The following is a 9105-nucleotide window of genomic DNA, read 5'->3' on the forward strand; positions in this document are numbered from 1 at the left end:
TCATATAAATTGTCAAGGTGTGCTTTTTTCTACTTGTTTGCTTTATACACCTTAGAAGAAATTTGTACATATTTACCTTCAAATATATAAATCAAATAATAGTGATAAACTATGATTTAATTTTAAGGCTTTAAAAACGTATGAATGACATGAAAAATAAAATATCAAAATATTTCTAAATTAAAATATGTCTCATATTTTATATAAAAAAATCTATTTATATATATATATATATATATATATATATATATATATATATATCTCAGGCCAATAGACTGAGCACAAGCCAGGCCAAATGAGGTCATGCTAGTGTGTGCCAGGGCAAGTTACGTTCCCACTGTCACTTCCGGGGCTTCACTGTGCTGTCTCGTGGCTTCCTCGGGGCAAACGGTCAATGGCCTTTGGCCCACCGATTTCCCTTGCGCCAAACAAGGCCAACTGGGGATAGAGGTGGGGTCAATGTCAAAAGCAGAATTTCGCTGAGTCAGATCAGAGGTTTCAGCAACAAGATCGCCGAACTTGCAGGTTGCATAACAGTACAGGTTATGGAAAAATGTAAAAATTGCAGGCACAGTACAAATCCGTTAAATTTTACAATGGACAAAGCGGTGCCTAAAGATCATGGCTCAAGATCATGGACAGTGTGCTGGGACATCGTCCCACTGTTAGAGGATAGACCACTCGGGACACCATGGCAGTTACAGTCTGTGAGTTGTCAATGCTAACTTGTCTTGCTAATTAACTAATGTTTACATACAATATAAACTCGATATTCTAGATAACTAGATAACATGATACCTCAGCTTGAGCTTCCCTCTTGCTTGTGAAATGGGCAGGGTGTGTGACGTTGGCAACAGGGTGGCGTTTTAAGGGCGGGTTTTAGGGCAAAGCTGCAGGGCTATTGGCCTGATGGTGGGAATGCAGATCGATTTTGGTCTCACGGCTCGAGGTCCGAGGCTATTGGCCCCGGCTGGACAGTTGATCGCTCTGGCTCGCACTGGCCAGAGAGTGGAAAAGCGGCTATTGTTCCCTCTCCCTAAAGCCCAACCCTAAACATAAGGATACTAGTGAGTGAAAAATTGGCACAACACTTGTAGACTTATTTCCCTTTGCAATCTCCCTAGTTCATCTTGGATCTCCATAGAAGACCATATCACCATATCGCAAGTAAAGTGCTCATACTGAACGCTTTTGAGGTCTGACATTTTTGTGCGTTTTTTTATTGTTGTTGTTATATAGTGAAGTACTACTCCTTGCTGCAGACGGTAGTCACTTTTGTTTTTTGGAAAACTGCACCTGGTGATGAAACATTATCCCGCCTTCTGCCCCCTGACATAATCGGTTCATGTGTAGAGACCAGCAAGATTTTGGGACCAGTTTTTCCGCCCCGGAACGGCCTTTCTGCGGTGGAAACGTGCAGAACAATTTGAGAATTCGCACCGGCCCAGGAACCCACCCCCGAACCTTGTTAGTGTAAAAGGGCTAACAATGGAGTGTAATTATCTTTGAAGGGAATAGGGCATTGGTATGATCACTTCTAAACCCTGATAGCACACATACAACACCCAGACGTCTATTTGATGTGTCTGTTTACATCTGGAAGACGTATTTTTTAGGTTGTTTTCTCATCTGCAAAACGTCTATAAGACGTATGCTAATAAGTATGTCTGGGATGTCAATAAGACATTCAGCATATGTTTTAAGACGTTTATAATTCAGAACATTTGTAAATCTTTTTAAGATGTTTAGCAGATGTTAATTAGATTGTGATGTTTTCCAGATGAAAAGATCTAAAACAGACATCTCGGAGATGTACGTGTGCCATCTGAGAATGGAATTCACATGTGGTAGTTGGATGCAAGAAAAGTTGCTGGAGTTTTAAATGCAGCCATTTTTCAGTGGTTTCTTGTGATGTCCAGCACAAGTAAATGCTCTTTATTCTTTACTGTATGTTTAGTGTATTGTGATTCAAAACACTGATATATTGCTCTTTTACTGGATTGTTTCTCATTCATCTGCATTGACTGGCACAATGGCTCCAGCCTCGTTGTAAGCAAAGACCGTTTGTGGCCTGGTAATGTAGTAACGTGGTCAGTTAGATCATCATTTGGTTCTCAAGTCAGTGGAAGAGAGTACAGACTAGGTATTGAGATCACTTCTCAGTTTCCCCAGCTGAACACCGGCTCTGGCATGAGAAGCAGTAGGGGTGTGTTTAGCTTTGCCAGGGGCTGTAATGTAAACTAAAGCCTAATGTCTATTTTTTTAAAAAAAGGCACAAGCCCGTTATACAAGTCCCACCCCAACTTTATGTTTCAGTAGGAAATACGAAAACAGACCAAAGGAAACTGTGCTCATTAAGGCACTGAACCACCTTTGATTAGATTGAAAATAACTTTTGTGGTCCATTTAAATCTCGTCTTTTTTCTGGAACTCCTTTTAATAACTTGATATCTGATGTCCTCACATTCAACTGCATATGCAAACAAACGCATTGATGGCCTGGAAGTTGTTGTTTTGTTTTTTTTTCTAGGAAAACCCTCTGCTGCTTATCCTTTTTTGAAAAATTCACATGGTCGCTGATTGGCAAAATCAATGACTCTAAGCCAGGCGGATAGCTACTTCACAGAAAAAGCAACAAACACCATTAACAGCACCAGCAATGCCAGAAAACAAACACCAGTGCCAATGCACTTGTGTTCTGAAAGATGTGTAGCCTCTATTGTTCTGTGGTACTTAGTAATTGTTGTTTTGCCAGTGTTTGGCAGCCATCGGTGCATGAGGTTGATGCTTTTGACCCCACATTACTATAATCTTCTAATTCTGTACAATCTCCTCTCATTGTTTAAAAAAATATTGTTTTATTTACACTTGCTATTTTATTTACAAAACCTCTCTCATGCCACAGAAATTTACTTTATTATTATTTTAAAACCAACATATTTAATCTCCTGCATACTTAGAATGAGATGGAGATTTGCAGTGAAATAATAAAAATATAAAGATATGGAATTGTAAAGTGTAATGTACAACTACTCCAGGTAGGACTCACAATAAATGAGGTCATACACACTTTATGCATAATAATTTAAACAAAGAACTAGCAAAATATTGTTACAAATGCTTAAGTAGGACATTGATGTTGCAGCTTGAAAAATACTGCTTTAAACATAAATAATGGATAATGACAGAACTAAAATGTTTTATGTTAAAACCATGGCTGAGAACTTTATACTTATGTTTGTTTTGTCAGTCTGGAGTGATAATCAAGCAGTTTAGCATCTTAAAGGGATAGTTTCAAAAATTAAAATTCTCTCATAATTTACTCATCCTCATGCCGTCCCAAATGTGTTTGACTTACTTTCTTCTGCTGAGCTCACACAAGATTTTTAGAAGAATATCTCAGTTCTGTAGGTCCACACAATGCAAATGAAAGGGTACCAAAAAATTTAAGCTCCAAAATGCACATAAAGACAGCATAAAAGTAAACCATAAGACCCCAGTGGTTAAATCTATATCTTCAGAAGCGATATAACTGTGGGTGAGAAACAAATATATTTTGAAAAAAAAAATCCCTTTTTACTATAAATTCCACTTCCTTCCCAGTAGGTGGCGATATGCATAAAGAATTCAAAATTGCCAAAAACAAAAGAAGAATGTAAAAGTGAAAGTGGATATTGATAGTAAACATTTTTAAATATTGATCTGTTTCTCACACACACCTATTATGTCACTTTTGAAGATATGGATTTGACCACGGGAGTCATATGGATTACTTTTATGTTGCCTTTATGCATTATTTTTGGAGCTTACATTTTTTAGTACCCATTCACTTGTGTTGTGTGGATCTACAGAGCTTAGATATTCTTCTAAAAATCTTGTGTGTGCTCAGCAGAAGAAAGTCAGTCATGCACATATGGGCAGGGTTAGGAGGGTTACTTTTGAAATGTATTCCCCTACAGATTACAGAATACATGCTGTAAAATGTAATTTGTAACGTTTTACGTTAGATAACTCAAGGTCAGTAACGTATTCTAAATACTTTGGATTACTTCTTCAGCACTGGTAGATTTTTTTACTTGTATTGACTATAAAAACTCTGCCAGTACAGTAAGACAAAATACACATGTTAAAAATACATTCTCTGGAAAACCTAAATATCTTATGCAGTGTTATTTTTACAGGAAAACTTTAAAAAATGTTTTATCAAGAATAAGATTTTTGCCCTAATATCAAAGGTCTTACTAGAAAAAAGAAATTATGATCCAACGTGAATTTTCTTGATAAAAAAATATGATCGTGCCTGGTAACATGTGCATGTAAAATGGCTAGAAATAACATTTTAGCTTAGTGTAATGCTGACAATTTACACAAGGTTTATTTCTATTTCTTCTGCTCCAAACTTACTTCAAACTTACTTCTCTGTCTGCTCGTATGAATGTAACACATCATAACAAAGTATTTCACCGCTGTTCAAAAACACTTTTGATCGCATCATTTATATGTATAAATGTTTTCCATTTAAAAGGACTAAATATTATATGAAACAAATGACAATAAAATGCAAAGTAATCTCTTCAGTAATCAAAATACTTTTTGAATGTAACTGTATTCTAATTACCAATGATTTAAATTGTAACTGTAGTGGAATACAGTTACTTATATTTTGTATTTTAAATACGTAATCCCATTACATGTATTCCGTTACTCCCCAACCCTGCATATAGGATGGAATTAGGTTGAGTAATTGATGAGAGAATTTGCATTTTTGGGTGAACTATCCCTTTAAGAATGAGACATGTTGTTTAATCCAAAGACACCGTCATTGCTGCTTATCTATGATATGCTCTGGTTTAAATTCTCAATAAAATAGCAGTTATTCAGGGGCATCATTCAACTGCTTTTTTTTTTTAGTTGCTTTCACAATGTGGGCATGACACCTCTGTATTTAAAGTCAACATAATCAGCTTTGACAAGGGCCAAATTGTGATGGCTAGACGAATGGGTCAGAGCATCTCCAAAACGGCAGGTTTTGTGGGGTGTTCCCGGTATGCAGTGGTTAGTACCTACCAAAAGTGGTCCATGGAAGGACAACCGGTGAACCGGCGACAGGGTCATGGGCACCCAAGGCTTATTGATGTCTGTGGGAAGCGAAGGCCAGCCCGTCTGGTCCAATCCCACAGAAGAGCTACTATAGCACAAATTGCTGAAAAACTTCATGCTGGCGATGATAGGGGCCTGGGGAGCTCAGCAAGTAAAGATGCTGACTACCACACCTGGAGTCACAAGTTCGAATCCAGGGCGTGCTGAGTAACTCCAGTCAGGCTTCCTAAGCAACCAGTTGGTCCAGTTGCTAGGATGGATAGAGTCATGTTGGGTTAATGGAGCGCATTGTGAATTGGGCATACCAAATTGGGGAGAAAAGGGGATAAAATGCTGGCAATGCCAATCAGAGGATGGAGACATAACCCATGACTTTTGGGGGTGTGTTAAGATCCAGGAGTTCTGGTTGAAAGTTCAGAGTCTTGTATGTGATGTATTGGGCATTCGGCTTTCATTTTGCCCCATAATCTGTATTTTGGGTGATGGGATGGTCATCAACTTTGAGAATAAGCATATAAAGAGTTGGGTTCTAACTAGCGTCATGATCGCCAGACAGGTTATTTTAAGGGGTTGGAGGACATCTTGAGCACCCTAATTTCATGAGTGGTGCTCAGAGATGGGGAGGGTGATGGCCTTTGAAGAAGGATTGTATAGAAGGCTGGACAATCTGGGGTTATTTGACAGGAAATGGGGCAGGTATTTGGCCTTTTTGGAAGGCTCTCGGGGAGGGGTAGTGCAGGGATCTCTAGTTTTAAATGTGAGCAATTTTATTGTTTTTTGAAAGTATACTTTTTTTGTGTGTGTGTGTGTTTTTTTATGTTTCTAAACATTTATGACCACTGGGGTGAGTGTTTGTGTCGGGTGGGGGGTGATCGGGGGAAGGGTTTTATTTTATATAATTTGATTCCGCATTTTCTATTATGTTTATTTAATTAGTTGAATGGAATCAATAAAAATTGTTAATAATAAAAATAAAAAAAACAATGATACTTTCAATCACAGATGAGTTAAGTTTACCTGTAACAGTTAACGTTACTTAAACAAATTAAGTTCAGTTTACTTGAGCCAAATAAGTACATTTACTTAAGGTCAACTAATTAGATTTTACAGTGCTAATAATAAATCAATAGTAATTGTATAATATTTAATCAATATTGCACATTGCAATCTATGCTCTGTTATGCAGCACTTTATTTGACAAAAATAACTCTGATGTTGTATTTTGGATTGTGTTGTGAGGTTCTGTATGAAAACACTTCATTTGATAAAAATAATAAAATATTATATTGAAAATTAATTGTTGTAATTTAATTTGATTAAAGATTTAATTAATTCATTTATTTAGACACAATTTGGTTGAAAAAATGTAAACTATTTTTATGGAATTCTGAAAAACATTTTGTTCTTAAAAAAAAAAAAAGAAAGGTATTGGGACATCTCTGCTATAAATCCAAGTTGGTATCGACTTGAGATGTTTTTATTGGTTCAGGTTGCCATAAAAAGCAAAGGCAAAATTAAATTTTGAAAGTAGTACAGGTGCATCTCAATAAATTAGAATGTTGTGGAAAAGTTAATTTATTTCAGTAATTCAACTCAAATTGTGAAACTCGTGTATTAAATAAATTCAATGAAGTAGTTTAAGTCTTTGGTTCTTTTAATTGTGATGATTTTGGCTCACATTTAACAAAAACCCACCAATTCACTATCTCAAAAAATTAGAATATGGTGACATGCCAATCAGCTAATCAACTCAAAACACCTGCAAAGGTTTCCTGAGCCTTCAAAATGGTCTCTCAGTTTGGTTCACTAGGCTACACAATCATGGGGAAGACTGCTGATCTGACAGTTGTCCAGAAGACAATCATTGACACCCTTCACAAGGAGGGTAAGCCACAAACATTCATTGCCAAAGAAGCTGGCTGTTCACAGAGTGCTGTATCCAAGCATGTTAACAGAAAGTTGAGTGGAAGGAAAAAGTGTGGAAGAAAAAGATGCACAACCAACCGAGAGAACCGCAGCCTTATGAGAATTGTCAAGCAAAATCGATTCAAGAATTTGGGTGAACTTCACAAGAAATGGACTGAGGCTGGGGTCAAGGCATCAAGAGCCACCACACACAGACATGTCAAGGAATTTGGCTACAGTTGTCGTATTCCTCTTGTTAAGCCACTCCTGAACCACAGACAATGGCAGAGGCGTCTTACCTGGGCTAAGGAGAAGAAGAACTGGACTGTTGCCCAGTGGTCCAAAGTCCTCTTTTCATATGAGGGCAAGTTTTGTATTTCATTTAGAAACCAAGGTCCTAGAGTCTGGAGGAAGGGTGGAGAAGCTCATAGCCCAAGTTGCTTGAAGTCCAGTGTTAAGTTTCCACAGTCTGTGATGATTTGGGGTGCAATGTCATCTGCTGGTGTTGGTCCATTGTGTTTTTTGAAAACCAAAGTCACTGCACTCGTTTACCAAGAAATTTTGGAGCACTTCATGCTTCCTTCTGCTGAAAGATGCTGATTTCATTTTCCAGCAGGATTTGGCACCTGCCCACACTGCCAAAAGCACCAAAAGTTGGTTAAATGACCATGGTGTTGGTGTGCTTGACAAGTCAGCAAACTCACCAGACCTGAATCCCATAGAGAATCTATGGGGTATTGTCAAGAGGAAAATGAGAAACAAGAGACCAAAAAATGCAGATGAGCTGAAGGCCACTGTCAAAGAAACCTGGGCTTCCATACCACCTCAGCAGTGCCACAAACTGATCACCTCCATGCCACGCTGAATTGAGGCAGTAATTAAAGCAAAAGGAGCCCCTACCAAGTATTGAGTACATATACAGTAAATGAACATACTTTCCAGAAGGCCAACAATTCACTAAAAATATTTTTTTTATTGGTCTTGTGATGTATTCTAATTTTTTGAGATAGTGAATTGGTGGGTTTTTGTTAAATGTGAGCCAAAATCATCACAATTAAAAGAACCAAAGACTTAAACTACTTCAGTCTGTGCGCATTGAATTTATTTAATACATGAGTTTCACAATTTGAGTTGAATTACTGAAATAAATGAACTTTTCCACGACATTCTAATTTATTGAGATGCACCTGTATAGTATACATTTTCTTTTATGGAGCTAAAACAGATTGTTAAAACTGATTATTCTCAACATGGTGCCACGGATGGCAGCCTCAGTGTGGAGCTCTCCAATTCTTTTGTTATTTTTGTTTGTTTGTCCTGTGTTTAGTAATTTTTTCCAATCAGTTTTACCAGGGACGAACTGCTGAACATACCAGACAATCTTTTCCCTGTTTTTGACTATTCGGATGTTTTGCTGGACATTAGTTGCCGTGGTTTCAAACAGCGCTGCCGAGTATTCATCTAGCGAATCTCCACTCTCTTCCTAACAAAACGGATGAACTACATCTCACCCGTACAAACAAGGACTTTTCAAACTCTGCTGCCTTGTGCTTCACAGAAACCTGGCTGAGTGAAGCCATTCCGGACAGCGTGTTACATCTGCCGGGCTTCCAGCTGCTCAGAGCGGATCGCATTGTGGAGTTAACGGGGAAAAAGAGAGGCGGTGGAATATGCTTTTACATCAATGAAAGTTGGTGTACAGATGTAACAACATTAAAGAAGATGTGCTGTCCTAATTTGGAAGCGCTCTATCAACTGTAAGCCTTTCTACTTGCCGTGGGAGTTTTCCTCGTTTATTCTGGTGAGTATTTATATTCCTCCAAAAGCGTGTGTGAGTGCAGTGCTGCAACAGCTGGCTGATCAGATCACAGACACAGAACGACAAATACCCGGACTCACTTATTATATTCAGCAGTTTTAACAGAGCTAACCTCACCCGTGAACTGCCAAAATATAGGCAGCACATTACATGCCCCACCAGAGACAGAAATATACTGGATCACTGCTACACATCATTAAAGAATACATATTGCTCAGTCCCTAGAGCAGCTTTGGGACTCTGATCACTGTCTGGTTCCACTTCTTCTGACCTACAGGCAG

Source organism: Myxocyprinus asiaticus, chromosome 9 (assembly GCF_019703515.2).
Source record: "Myxocyprinus asiaticus isolate MX2 ecotype Aquarium Trade chromosome 9, UBuf_Myxa_2, whole genome shotgun sequence".
NCBI lineage: Eukaryota > Metazoa > Chordata > Actinopteri > Cypriniformes > Catostomidae > Myxocyprinus > Myxocyprinus asiaticus.